Source organism: Scomber japonicus, chromosome 4 (genome assembly GCF_027409825.1).
Source record: "Scomber japonicus isolate fScoJap1 chromosome 4, fScoJap1.pri, whole genome shotgun sequence".
NCBI lineage: Eukaryota > Metazoa > Chordata > Actinopteri > Scombriformes > Scombridae > Scomber > Scomber japonicus.
This window is the reverse complement of record NC_070581.1, coordinates 28,028,823-28,043,292: the sequence shown is the minus strand read 5'-3', so window position 1 is coordinate 28,043,292 and position 14,470 is coordinate 28,028,823.

Sequence of the window (14,470 nt, the reverse complement as noted above, 5' to 3'; positions counted from 1 at the left end):
TTTGCCCGCTTTGGAAAATCCTTCACAATTTTCACAGAATGCCCTCACGGTGCTTGGTTTTACACATTTTTCATTCAGGCCGCCCCTGTGGCCCCTTGTAGCAAGTTTTGGGACAATCCCCCACCCTTCCCATTTTTGACTTTTTCGACACTACCGGCCCTGTCATTTTTTTCAATTTTTGCCCGCTTTGGAAAATCCTTGACAATTTTCACACAATGCTTTCACGGTGCTTGATTTTACACATTTTTCATTCAGGCCGCCCCTCTGGCCCCTTGTAGCAAGTTTTGGGACAATCCCCCACCCTTCCCATTTTTGACTTTTTCGACACTACCGACCCTGTCATTTTTTTCAATTTTTGCCCGCTTTGGAAAATCCTTGACAATTTTCACACAATGCCTTCACGGTGCTTGATTTTACACATTTTTCATTCAGGCCGCCCCTCTGGCCCCTTGTAGCAAGTTTTGGGACAATCCCCCACCCTTCCCATTTTTGACTTTTTCGACACTACCGGCCCTGTCATTTTTTTCAATTTTTGCCCGCTTTGGAAAATCCTTCACAATTTTCACACAATGCCCTCACGGTGCGTGATTTTACACATTTTTCATTCAGGCCGCCCCTCTGGCCCCTTGTAGCAAGTTTTGGGACAATCCCCCACCCTTCCCATTTTTTACTTTTTCAACACTACCCGCCCTGTCATTTTTTTCAATTTTTGCCCGCTTTGGAAAATCCTTGACAATTTTCACACAATGCCTTCACGGTGCTTGATTTTACACATTTTTCATTCAGGCCGCCCCTCTGGCCCCTTGTAGCAAGTTTTGGGACAATCCCCCACCCTTCCCATTTTTGACTTTTTCAACACTACCCGCCCTGTCATTTTTTTCAATTTTTGCCCGCTTTGGGAAATCCTTGACAATTTTCACACAATGCCTTCACGGTGCTTGATTTTACACATTTTTCATTCAGGCCGCCCCTCTGGCCCCTTGTAGCAAGTTTTGGGACAATCCCCCACCCTTCCCATTTTTGACTTTTTCGACACTACCGGCCCTGTCATTTTTTTCAATTTTTGCCCGCTTTGGAAAATCCTTCACAATTTTCACAGAATGCCCTCACGGTGCGTGATTTTACACATTTTTCATTCAGGCCGCCCCTCTGGCCCCTTGTAGCAAGTTTTGGGACAATCCCCCACCCTTCCCATTTTTTACTTTTTCAACACTACCCGCCCTATCATTTTTTTCAATTTTTGCCCGCTTTGGAAAATCCTTGACAATTTTCACACAATGCCTTCACGGTGCTTGATTTTACACATTTTTCATTCAGGCCGCCCCTCTGGCCCCTTGTAGCAAGTTTTGGGACAATCCCCCACCCTTCCCATTTTTGACTTTTTCGACACTACCGGCCCTGTCATTTTTTTCAATTTTTGCCCGCTTTGGAAAATCCTTGACAATTTTTACACAATACTTTCACGGAGCTTGATTTTACACATTTTTCATTCAGGCTGCACCTCTGGCCCCTTGTAGCAAGTTTTGGGACAATCCCCCACCCTTCCCATTTTTGAATTTTTCGACACTACCGACCCTGTCATTTTTTTCAATTTTTGCCCGCTTTGGAAAATCCTTGACAATTTTCACACAATGCCTTCACGGTGCTTGATTTTACACATTTTTCATTCAGGCCGCCCCTCTGGCCCCTTGTAGCAAGTTTTGGGACAATCCCCCACCCTTCCCATTTTTGACTTTTTCGACACTACCGGCCCTGTCATTTTTTTCAATTTTTGCCCGCTTTGGAAAATCCTTCACAATTTTCACACAATGCCCTCACGGTGCGTGATTTTACACATTTTTCATTCAGGCCGCCCCTCTGGCCCCTTGTAGCAAGTTTTGGGACAATCCCCCACCCTTCCTATTTTTGACTTTTTCGACACTACCGGCCCTGTCATTTTTTTCAATTTTTGGCCGCTTTGGAAAATCCTTCACAATTTTCACACAATGCCCTCACGGTGCTTGATTTTACACATTTTTCATTCAGGCCGCCCCTGTGTCCCCTTGTAGCAAGTTTTGGGACAATCCCCCACCCTTCCCATTTTTGACTTTTTCGACACTACCGACCCTGTCATTTTTTTCAATTTTTGGCCGCTTTGGAAAATCCTTCACAATTTTCACAGAATGCCCTCACGGTGTGTGATTTTACACATTTTTCATTCAGGCCGCCCCTCTGGCCCCTTGTAGCAAGTTTTGGGACAATCCCCCACCCTTCCCATTTTTGACTTTTTCGACACTACCGGCCCTGTCATTTTTTTCAATTTTTGCCCGCTTTGGAAAATCCTTGACAATTTTCACACAATGCCTTCACGGTGCTTGATTTTACACATTTTTCATTCAGGCTGCCCCTCTGGCCCCTTGTAGCAAGTTTTGGGACAATCCCCCACCCTTCCCATTTTTGACTTTTTCGACACTACCGGCCCTGTCATTTTTTTCAATTTTTGGCCGCTTTGGAAAATCCTTGACAATTTTCACACAATGCCTTCACGGTGCTTGATTTTACACATTTTTCATTCAGGTCGGCCCTCTGGCCCCTTGTAGCAAGTTTTGGGACAATCCCCCACCCTTCCCATTTTTGACTTTTTCGACACTACCGGCCCTGTCATTTTTTTCAATTTTTGCCCGCTTAGGAAAATCCTTGACAATTTTCACACAATGCCTTCACGGTGCTTGATTTTACACATTTTTCATTCAGGCCGCCCCTCTGGCCCCTTGTAGCAATTTTTGGGACAATCCCCCACCCTTCCCATTTTTGACTTTTTCGACACTACCGACCCTGTCATTTTTTTCAATTTTTGCACGCTTTGGAAAATCCTTGACAATTTTCACACAATGCCTTCACGGTGCTTGATTTTACACATTTTTCATTCAGGCCGCCCCTCTGGCCCCTTGTAGCAAGTTTTGGGACAATCCCCCACCCTTCCTATTTTTGACTTTTTCGACACTACCGGCCCTGTCATTTTTTTCAATTTTTGCCCCCTATGGAAAATCCTTCACAATTTTCACACAATGCCTTCACAGTGCTTGATTTTACACATTTTTCATTCAGGCCGCCCCTCTGGCCCCTTGTAGCAAGTTTTGGGACAATCCCCCACCCTTCCCATTTTTTACTTTTTCAACACTACCCGCCCTGTCATTTTTTTCAATTTTTGCCCGCTTTGGAAAATCCTTGACAATTTTCACACAATGCCTTCACGGTGCTTGATTTTACACATTTTTCATTCAGGCCGCCCCTCTGGCCCCTTGTAGCAAGTTTTGGGACAATCCCCCACCCTTCCCATTTTTGACTTTTTCGACACTACCATCCCTGTCATTTTTTTAAATTTTTGCCCGCTTTGGAAAATCCTTGACAATTTTCACACAATGCCTTCACGGTGTGTGATTTTACACATTTTTCATTCAGGCCGCCCCTCTGGCCCCTTGTAGCAAGTTTTGGGACAATCCCCCACCCTTCCTATTTTTGACTTTTTCGACACTACCGGCCCTGTCATTTTTTTCAATTTTTGCCCGCTTTGGAAAATCCTTCACAATTTTCACACAATGCCTTCACGGTGCTTGATTTTACACATTTTTCATTCAGGCCGCCCCTCTGGCCCCTTGTAGCAAGTTTTGGGACAATCCCCCACCCTTCCCATTTTTGACTTTTTCGACACTACCGACCCTGTCATTTTTTTCAATTTTTGCCCGCTTTGGAAAATCCTTCACAATTTTCACACAATGCCCTCACGGTGCTTGGTTTTACACATTTTTCCTTCAGGCCGCCCCTGTGGCCCCTTGTAGCAAGTTTTGGGACAATCCCCCACCCTTCCCATTTTTGACTTTTTCGACACTACCGACCCTGTCATTTTTTTCAATTTTTGCCCGCTTTGGAAAATCCTTGACAATTTTCACACAATGCCTTCACGGTGCTTGATTTTACACATTTTTCATTCAGGCCGCCCCTCTGGCCCCTTGTAGCAAGTTTTGGGACAATCCCCCACCCTTCCCATTTTTGACTTTTTCGACACTACCGGCCCTGTCATTTTTTTCAATTTTTGCCCGCTTTGGAAAATCCTTCACAATTTTCACAGAATGCCCTCACGGTGCGTGATTTTACACATTTTTCATTCAGGCCGCCCCTGTGGCCCCTTGTAGCAAGTTTTGGGACAATCCCCCACCCTTCCCATTTTTTACTTTTTCAACACTACCCGCCCTGTCATTTTTTTCAATTTTTGCCCGCTTTGGAAAATCCTTCACAATTTTCACACAATGCCTTCACGGTGCTTGATTTTACACATTTTTCATTCAGGCCGCCCCTCTGGCCCCTTGTAGCAAGTTTTGGGACAATCCCCCACCCTTCCCATTTTTGACTTTTTCAACACTACCCGCCCTGTCATTTTTTTCAATTTTTGCCCGCTTTGGAAAATCCTTCACAATTTTCACACAATGCCTTCACGGTGCTTGATTTTACACATTTTTCATTCAGGCCGCCCCTCTGGCCCCTTGTAGCAAGTTTTGGGACAATCCCCCACCCTTCCCATTTTTGACTTTTTCGACACTACCGGCCCTGTCATTTTTTTCAATTTTTGCCCGCTTTGGAAAATCCTTCACAATTTTCACAGAATGCCCTCACGGTGCGTGATTTTACACATTTTTCATTCAGGCCGCCCCTCTGGCCCCTTGTAGCAAGTTTTGGGACAATCCCCCACCCTTCCCATTTTTTACTTTTTCAACACTACCCGCCCTGTCATTTTTTTCAATTTTTGCCCGCTTTGGAAAATCCTTGACAATTTTCACACAATGCCTTCACGGTGCTTGATTTTACACATTTTTCATTCAGGCCGCCCCTCTGGCCCCTTGTAGCAAGTTTTGGGACAATCCCCCACCCTTCCCATTTTTGACTTTTTCGACACTACCGGCCCTGTCATTTTTTTCAATTTTTGCCCGCTTTGGAAAATCCTTGACAATTTTTACACAATACTTTCACGGAGCTTGATTTTACACATTTTTCATTCAGGCTGCACCTCTGGCCCCTTGTAGCAAGTTTTGGGACAATCCCCCACCCTTCCCATTTTTGACTTTTTCGACACTACCGGCCCTGTCATTTTTTTCAATTTTTGCCCGCTTTGGAAAATCCTTCACAATTTTCACACAATGCCCTCACGGTGCGTGATTTTACACATTTTTCATTCAGGCCGCCCCTCTGGCCCCTTGTAGCAAGTTTTGGGACAATCCCCCACCCTTCCTATTTTTGACTTTTTCGACACTACCGGCCCTGTCATTTTTTTCAATTTTTGGCCGCTTTGGAAAATCCTTCACAATTTTCACACAATGCCCTCACGGTGCTTGATTTTACACATTTTTCATTCAGGCCGCCCCTGTGTCCCCTTGTAGCAAGTTTTGGGACAATCCCCCACCCTTCCCATTTTTGACTTTTTCGACACTACCGACCCTGTCATTTTTTTCAATTTTTGGCCGCTTTGGAAAATCCTTCACAATTTTCACAGAATGCCCTCACGGTGTGTGATTTTACACATTTTTCATTCAGGCCGCCCCTCTGGCCCCTTGTAGCAAGTTTTGGGACAATCCCCCACCCTTCCCATTTTTGACTTTTTCGACACTACCGGCCCTGTCATTTTTTTCAATTTTTGGCCGCTTTGGAAAATCCTTGACAATTTTCACACAATGCCTTCACGGTGCTTGATTTTACACCTTTTTCATTCAGGCCGCCCCTCTGGCCCCTTGTAGCAAGTTTTGGGACAATCCCCCACCCTTCCCATTTTTGACTTTTTCGACACTACCGGCCCTGTCATTTTTTTCAATTTTTGGCCGCTTTGGAAAATCCTTGACAATTTTCACACAATGCCTTCACGGTGCTTGATTTTACACATTTTTCATTCAGGTCGGCCCTCTGGCCCCTTGTAGCAAGTTTTGGGACAATCCCCCACCCTTCCCATTTTTGACTTTTTCGACACTACCGGCCCTGTCATTTTTTTCAATTTTTGCCCGCTTAGGAAAATCCTTGACAATTTTCACACAATGCCTTCACGGTGCTTGATTTTACACATTTTTCATTCAGGCCGCCCCTCTGGCCCCTTGTAGCAATTTTTGGGACAATCCCCCACCCTTCCCATTTTTGACTTTTTCGACACTACCGACCCTGTCATTTTTTTCAATTTTTGCACGCTTTGGAAAATCCTTGACAATTTTCACACAATGCCTTCACGGTGCTTGATTTTACACATTTTTCATTCAGGCCGCCCCTCTGGCCCCTTGTAGCAAGTTTTGGGACAATCCCCCACCCTTCCTATTTTTGACTTTTTCGACACTACCGGCCCTGTCATTTTTTTCAATTTTTGCCCCCTATGGAAAATCCTTCACAATTTTCACACAATGCCTTCACAGTGCTTGATTTTACACATTTTTCATTCAGGCCGCCCCTCTGGCCCCTTGTAGCAAGTTTTGGGACAATCCCCCACCCTTCCCATTTTTTACTTTTTCAACACTACCCGCCCTGTCATTTTTTTCAATTTTTGCCCGCTTTGGAAAATCCTTGACAATTTTCACACAATGCCTTCACGGTGCTTGATTTTACACATTTTTCATTCAGGCCGCCCCTCTGGCCCCTTGTAGCAAGTTTTGGGACAATCCCCCACCCTTCCCATTTTTGACTTTTTCGACACTACCGGCCCTGTCATTTTTTTCAATTTTTGGCCGCTTTGGAAAATCCTTCACAATTTTCAAAGAATGCCCTCACGGTGCGTGATTTTACACATTTTTCATTCAGGCCGCCCCTCTGGCCCCTTGTAGCAAGTTTTGGGACAATCCCCCACCCTTCCCATTTTTGACTTTTTCAACACTACCCGCCCTGTCATTTTTTTCAATTTTTGGCCGCTTTGGAAAATCCTTCACAATTTTCACAGAATGCCCTCACGGTGTGTGATTTTACACATTTTTCATTCAGGCCGCCCCTGTGGCCCCTTGTAGCAAGTTTTGGGACAATCCCCCACCCTTCCCATTTTTTACTTTTTCAACACTACCCGCCCTGTCATTTTTTTCAATTTTTGCCCGCTTTGGAAAATCCTTGACAATTTTCACACAATGCCTTCACGGTGCTTGATTTTACACATTTTTCATTCAGGCCGCCCCTCTGGCCCCTTGTAGCAAGTTTTGGGACAATCCCCCACCCTTCCCATTTTTGACTTTTTCGACACTACCGACCCTGTCATTTTTTTCAATTTTTGCCCGCTTTGGAAAATCCTTGACAATTTTCACACAATGCCTTCACGGTGCTTGATTTTACACATTTTTCATTCAGGCCGCCCCTCTGGCCCCTTGTAGCAAGTTTTGGGACAATCCCCCACCCTTCCCATTTTTGACTTTTTCGACACTACCGGCCCTGTCATTTTTTTCAATTTTTGGCCGCTTAGGAAAATCCTTCACAATTTTCACACAATGCCCTCACGGTGCTTGATTTTACACATTTTTCATTCAGGCCGCCCCTCTGGCCCCTTGTAGCAAGTTTTGGGACAATCCCCCACCCTTCCCATTTTTGACTTTTTCGACACTACCGACCCTGTCATTTTTTTCAATTTTTGCCCGCTTTGGAAAATCCTTGACAATTTTCACACAATGCCTTCACGGTGCTTGATTTTACACATTTTTCATTCATGCCGCCCCTCTGGCCCCTTGTAGCAAGTTTTGGGACAATCCCCCACCCTTCCTATTTTTGACTTTTTCGACACTACCGGCCCTGTCATTTTTTTCAATTTTTGCCCCCTATGGAAAATCCTTCACAATTCTCACACAATGTCTTCACGGTGCTTGATTTTACACATTTTTCATTCAGGCCGCCCCTCTGGCCCCTTGTAGCAAGTTTTGGGACAATCCCCCACCCTTCCCATTTTTGACTTTTACGACACTACCGGCCCTGTCATTTTTTTCAATTTTTGCCCGCTTAGGAAAATCCTTCACAATTTTCACACAATGCCCTCACGGAGCTTGATTTTACACATTTTTCATTCAGGCCGCCCCTCTGGCCCCTTGTAGCAAGTTTTGGGACAATCCCCCACCCTTCCCATTTTTGACTTTTTCGACACTACCGACCCTGTCATTTTTTTCAATTTTTGCCCGCTTTGGAAAATCCTTGACAATTTTCACAGAATGCCTTCACGGTGCTTGATTTTACACATTTTTCATTCAGGCCGCCCCTCTGGCCCCTTGTAGCAAGTTTTGGGACAATCCCCCACCCTTCCCATTTTTGACTTTTTCAAAACTACCCGCCCTGTCATTTTTTTCAATTTTTGCCCGCTTTGGGAAATCCTTGACAATTTTCACACAATGCCTTCACGGTGCTTGATTTTACACATTTTTCATTCAGGCCGCCCCTCTGGCCCCTTGTAGCAAGTTTTGGGACAATCCCCCACCCTTCCCATTTTTGACTTTTTCGACACTACCGGCCCTGTCATTTTTTTCAATTTTTGCCCGCTTTGGAAAATCCTTCACAATTTTCACACAATGCCTTCACGGTGCTTGATTTTACACATTTTTCATTCAGGCCGCCCCTCTGGCCCCTTGTAGCAAGTTTTGGGACAATCTCCCACCCTTCCCATTTTTGACTTTTTCGACACTACCGACCCTGTCATTTTTTTCAATTTTTGCCCGCTTTGGAAAATCCTTGACAATTTTCACAGAATGCCTTCACGGTGCTTGATTTTACACATTTTTCATTCAGGCCGCCCCTCTGGCCCCTTGTAGCAAGTTTTGGGACAATCCCCCACCCTTCCCATTTTTGACTTTTTCAACACTACCCGCCCTGTCATTTTTTTCAATTTTTGCCCGCTTTGGGAAATCCTTGACAATTTTCACACAATGCCTTCACGGTGCTTGATTTTACACATTTTTCATTCAGGCCGCCCCTCTGGCCCCTTGTAGCAAGTTTTGGGACAATCCCCCACCCTTCCCATTTTTGACTTTTTCGACACTACCGGCCCTGTCATTTTTTTCAATTTTTGCCCGCTTTGGAAAATCCTTCACAATTTTCACACAATGCCTTCACGGTGCTTGATTTTACACATTTTTCATTCAGGCCGCCCCTCTGGCCCCTTGTAGCAAGTTTTGGGACAATCCCCCACCCTTCCCATTTTTGACTTTTTCGACACTACCGACCCTGTCATTTTTTTCAATTTTTGCCCGCTTTGGAAAATCCTTGACAATTTTCACACAATGCCTTCACGGTGCTTGATTTTACACATTTTTCATTCAGGCCGCCCCTCTGGCCCCTTGTAGCAAGTTTTGGGACAATCCCCCACCCTTCCCATTTTTGACTTTTTCGACACTACCGGCCCTGTCATTTTTTTCAATTTTTGCCCGCTTTGGAAAATCCTTGACAATTTTCACACAATACTTTCACGGAGCTTGATTTTACACATTTTTCATTCAGGCTGCCCCTCTGGCCCCTTGTAGCAAGTTTTGGGACAATCCCCCACCCTTCCCATTTTTGACTTTTTCGACACTACCGACCCTGTCATTTTTTTCAATTTTTGCCCGCTTTGGAAAATCCTTGACAATTTTCACAGAATGCCTTCACGGTGCTTGATTTTACACATTTTTCATTCAGGCCGCCCCTCTGGCCCCTTGTAGCAAGTTTTGGGACAATCCCCCACCCTTCCCATTTTTGACTTTTTCAACACTACCCGCCCTGTCATTTTTTTCAATTTTTGCCCGCTTTGGGAAATCCTTGACAATTTTCACACAATGCCTTCACGGTGCTTGATTTTACACATTTTTCATTCAGGCCGCCCCTCTGGCCCCTTGTAGCAAGTTTTGGGACAATCCCCCACCCTTCCCATTTTTGACTTTTTCGACACTACCGGCCCTGTCATTTTTTTCAATTTTTGCCCGCTTTGGAAAATCCTTCACAATTTTCACACAATGCCTTCACGGTGCTTGATTTTACACATTTTTCATTCAGGCCGCCCCTCTGGCCCCTTGTAGCAAGTTTTGGGACAATCCCCCACCCTTCCCATTTTTGACTTTTTCGACACTACCGGCCCTGTCATTTTTTTCAATTTTTGCCCGCTTTGGAAAATCCTTGACAATTTTCACACAATGCCTTCACGGTGCTTGATTTTACACATTTTTCATTCAGGCCGCCCCTCTGGCCCCTTGTAGCAAGTTTTGGGACAATCCCCCACCCTTCCCATTTTTGACTTTTTCGACACTACCGACCCTGTCATTTTTTTCAATTTTTGCCCGCTTTGGAAAATCCTTGACAATTTTCACGCAATGCCTTCACGGTGCTTGATTTTACACATTTTTCATTCAGGCCGCCCGTCTGGCCCCTTGTAGCAAGTTTTGGGACAATCCCCCACCCTTCCCATTTTTGACTTTTTCGACACTACCGGCCCTGTCATTTTTTTCAATTTTTGCCCGCTTTGGAAAATCCTTCACAATTTTCACAGAATGCCCTCACGGTGCGTGATTTTACACATTTTTCATTCAGGCCGCCCCTCTGGCCCCTTGTAGCAAGTTTTGGGACAATCCCCCACCCTTCCCATTTTTTACTTTTTCAACACTACCCGCCCTGTCATTTTTTTCAATTTTTGCCCGCTTTGGAAAATCCTTGACAATTTTCACACAATGCCTTCACGGTGCTTGATTTTACACATTTTTCATTCAGGCCGCCCCTCTGGCCCCTTGTAGCAAGTTTTGGGACAATCCCCCACCCTTCCCATTTTTGACTTTTTCGACACTACCGGCCCTGTCATTTTTTTCAATTTTTGCCCGCTTTGGAAAATCCTTGACAATTTTCACAGAATGCCTTCACGGTGCTTGATTTTACACATTTTTCATTCAGGCCGCCCCTCTGGCCCCTTGTAGCAAGTTTTGGGACAATCCCCCACCCTTCCCATTTTTGACTTTTTCAACACTACCCGCCCTGTCATTTTTTTCAATTTTTGCCCGCTTTGGGAAATCCTTGACAATTTTCACACAATGCCTTCACGGTGCTTGATTTTACACATTTTTCATTCAGGCCGCCCCTCTGGCCCCTTGTAGCAAGTTTTGGGACAATCCCCCACCCTTCCCATTTTTGACTTTTTCGACACTACCGGCCCTGTCATTTTTTTCAATTTTTGCCCGCTTTGGAAAATCCTTCACAATTTTCACACAATGCCTTCACGGTGCTTGATTTTACACATTTTTCATTCAGGCCGCCCCTCTGGCCCCTTGTAGCAAGTTTTGGGACAATCCCCCACCCTTCCCATTTTTGACTTTTTCGACACTACCGACCCTGTCATTTTTTTCAATTTTTGCCCGCTTTGGAAAATCCTTGACAATTTTCACACAATGCCTTCACGGTGCTTGATTTTACACATTTTTCATTCAGGCCGCCCCTCTGGCCCCTTGTAGCAAGTTTTGGGACAATCCCCCACCCTTCCCATTTTTGACTTTTTCGACACTACCGGCCCTGTCATTTTTTTCAATTTTTGCCCGCTTTGGAAAATCCTTGACAATTTTCACACAATACTTTCACGGAGCTTGATTTTACACATTTTTCATTCAGGCTGCCCCTCTGGCCCCTTGTAGCAAGTTTTGGGACAATCCCCCACCCTTCCCATTTTTGACTTTTTCGACACTACCGACCCTGTCATTTTTTTCAATTTTTGCCCGCTTTGGAAAATCCTTGACAATTTTCACAGAATGCCTTCACGGTGCTTGATTTTACACATTTTTCATTCAGGCCGCCCCTCTGGCCCCTTGTAGCAAGTTTTGGGACAATCCCCCACCCTTCTCATTTTTGACTTTTTCAACACTACCCGCCCTGTCATTTTTTTCAATTTTTGCCCGCTTTGGGAAATCCTTGACAATTTTCACACAATGCCTTCATGGTGCTTGATTTTACACATTTTTCATTCAGGCCGCCCCTCTGGCCCCTTGTAGCAAGTTTTGGGACAATCCCCCACCCTTCCCATTTTTGACTTTTTCGACACTACCGGCCCTGTCATTTTTTTCAATTTTTGCCCGCTTTGGAAAATCCTTCACAATTTTCACACAATGCCTTCACGGTGCTTGATTTTACACATTTTTCATTCAGGCCGCCCCTCTGGCCCCTTGTAGCACGTTTTGGGACAATCCCCCACCCTTCCCATTTTTGACTTTTTCGACACTACCGGCCCTGTCATTTTTTTCAATTTTTGCCCGCTTTGGAAAATCCTTGACAATTTTCACACAATGCCTTCACGGTGCTTGATTTTACACATTTTTCATTCAGGCCGCCCCTCTGGCCCCTTGTAGCAAGTTTTGGGACAATCCCCCACCCTTCCCATTTTTGACTTTTTCGACACTACCGGCCCTGTCATTTTTTTCAATTTTTGCCCGCTTTGGAAAATCCTTCACAATTTTCACACAATGCCTTCACGGTGCTTGATTTTACACATTTTTCATTCAGGCCGCCCCTCTGGCCCCTTGTAGCAAGTTTTGGGACAATCCCCCACCCTTCCCATTTTTGACTTTTTCGACACTACCGGCCCTGTCATTTTTTTCAATTTTTGCCCGCTTTGGAAAATCCTTGACAATTTTCACACAATGCCTTCACGGTGCTTGATTTTACACATTTTTCATTCAGGCCGCCCCTCTGGCCCCTTGTAGCAAGTTTTGGGACAATCCCCCACCCTTCCCATTTTTGACTTTTTCGACACTACCGACCCTGTCATTTTTTTCAATTTTTGCCCGCTTTGGAAAATCCTTGACAATTTTCACGCAATGCCTTCACGGTGCTTGATTTTACACATTTTTCATTCAGGCCGCCCGTCTGGCCCCTTGTAGCAAGTTTTGGGACAATCCCCCACCCTTCCCATTTTTGACTTTTTCGACACTACCGGCCCTGTCATTTATTTCAATTTTTGCCCGCTTTGGAAAATCCTTCACAATTTTCACAGAATGCCCTCACGGTGCGTGATTTTACACATTTTTCATTCAGGCCGCCCCTCTGGCCCCTTGTAGCAAGTTTTGGGACAATCCCCCACCCTTCCCATTTTTTACCTTTTCAACACTACCCGCCCTGTCATTTTTTTCAATTTTTGCCCGCTTTGGAAAATCCTTGACAATTTTCACACAATGCCTTCACGGTGCTTGATTTTACACATTTTTCATTCAGGCCGCCCCTCTGGCCCCTTGTAGCAAGTTTTGGGACAATCCCCCACCCTTCCCATTTTTGACTTTTTCGACACTACCGGCCCTGTCATTTTTTTCAATTTTTGCCCGCTTTGGAAAATCCTTGACAATTTTAACACAATACTTTCACGGAGCTTGATTTTACACATTTTTCATTCAGGCTGCCCCTCTGGCCCCTTGTAGCAAGTTTTGGGACAATCCCCCACCCTTCCCATTTTTGACTTTTTCGACACTACCGACCCTGTCATTTTTTTCAATTTTTGCCCGCTTTGGAAAATCCTTGACAATTTTCAAACAATGCCTTCACGGTGCTTGATTTTACACATTTTTCATTCAGGCCGCCCCTCTGGCCCCTTGTAGCAAGTTTTGGGACAATCCCCCACCCTTCCCATTTTTGACTTTTTCGACACTACCGGCCCTGTCATTTTTTTCAATTTTTGCCCGCTTTGGAAAATCCTTCACAATTTTCACACAATGCCCTCACGGTGCGTGATTTTACACATTTTTCATTCAGGCCGCCCCTCTGGCCCCTTGTAGCAAGTTTTGGGACAATCCCCCACCCTTCCTATTTTTGACTTTTTCGACACTACCGGCCCTGTCATTTTTTTCAATTTTTGGCCGCTTTGGAAAATCCTTCACAATTTTCACACAATGCCTTCACGGTGCTTGATTTTACACATTTTTCATTCAGGCCGCCCCTCTGGCCCCTTGTAGCAAGTTTTGGGACAATCCCCTACCCTTCCCTATTTTTGACTTTTTCGACACTACCGGCCCTGTCATTCTTTAAAATTTTTGCCCGCTTTGGAAAATCCTTGACAATTTTCACACAATGCCTTCACGGTGCTTGATTTTACACATTTTTCATTCAGGCCGCCCCTCTGGCCCCTTGTAGCAAGTTTTGGGACAATCCCCCACCCTTCCCATTTTTGACTTTTTCGACACTACCGACCCTGTCATTTTTTTCAATTTTTGCCCGCTTTGGAAAATCCTTGACAATTTTCACACAATGCCTTCACGGTGCTTGATTTTACACATTTTTCATTCAGGCCGCCCCTCTGGCCCCTTGTAGCAAGTTTTGGGACAATCCCCCACCCTTCCTATTTTTGACTTTTTCGACACTACCGGCCCTGCAATTTTTTTCAATTGGCCGCCCCTCTGGCTCTTTGGTCATACACAACTTTATCATATTAATCAAAAACTTTTGGATGTTGCCAAAGTCCCATCTAAACAGAAACCGAACAATAGAAATTAGTTCCCTTGAACTAAGACCTGCTTTC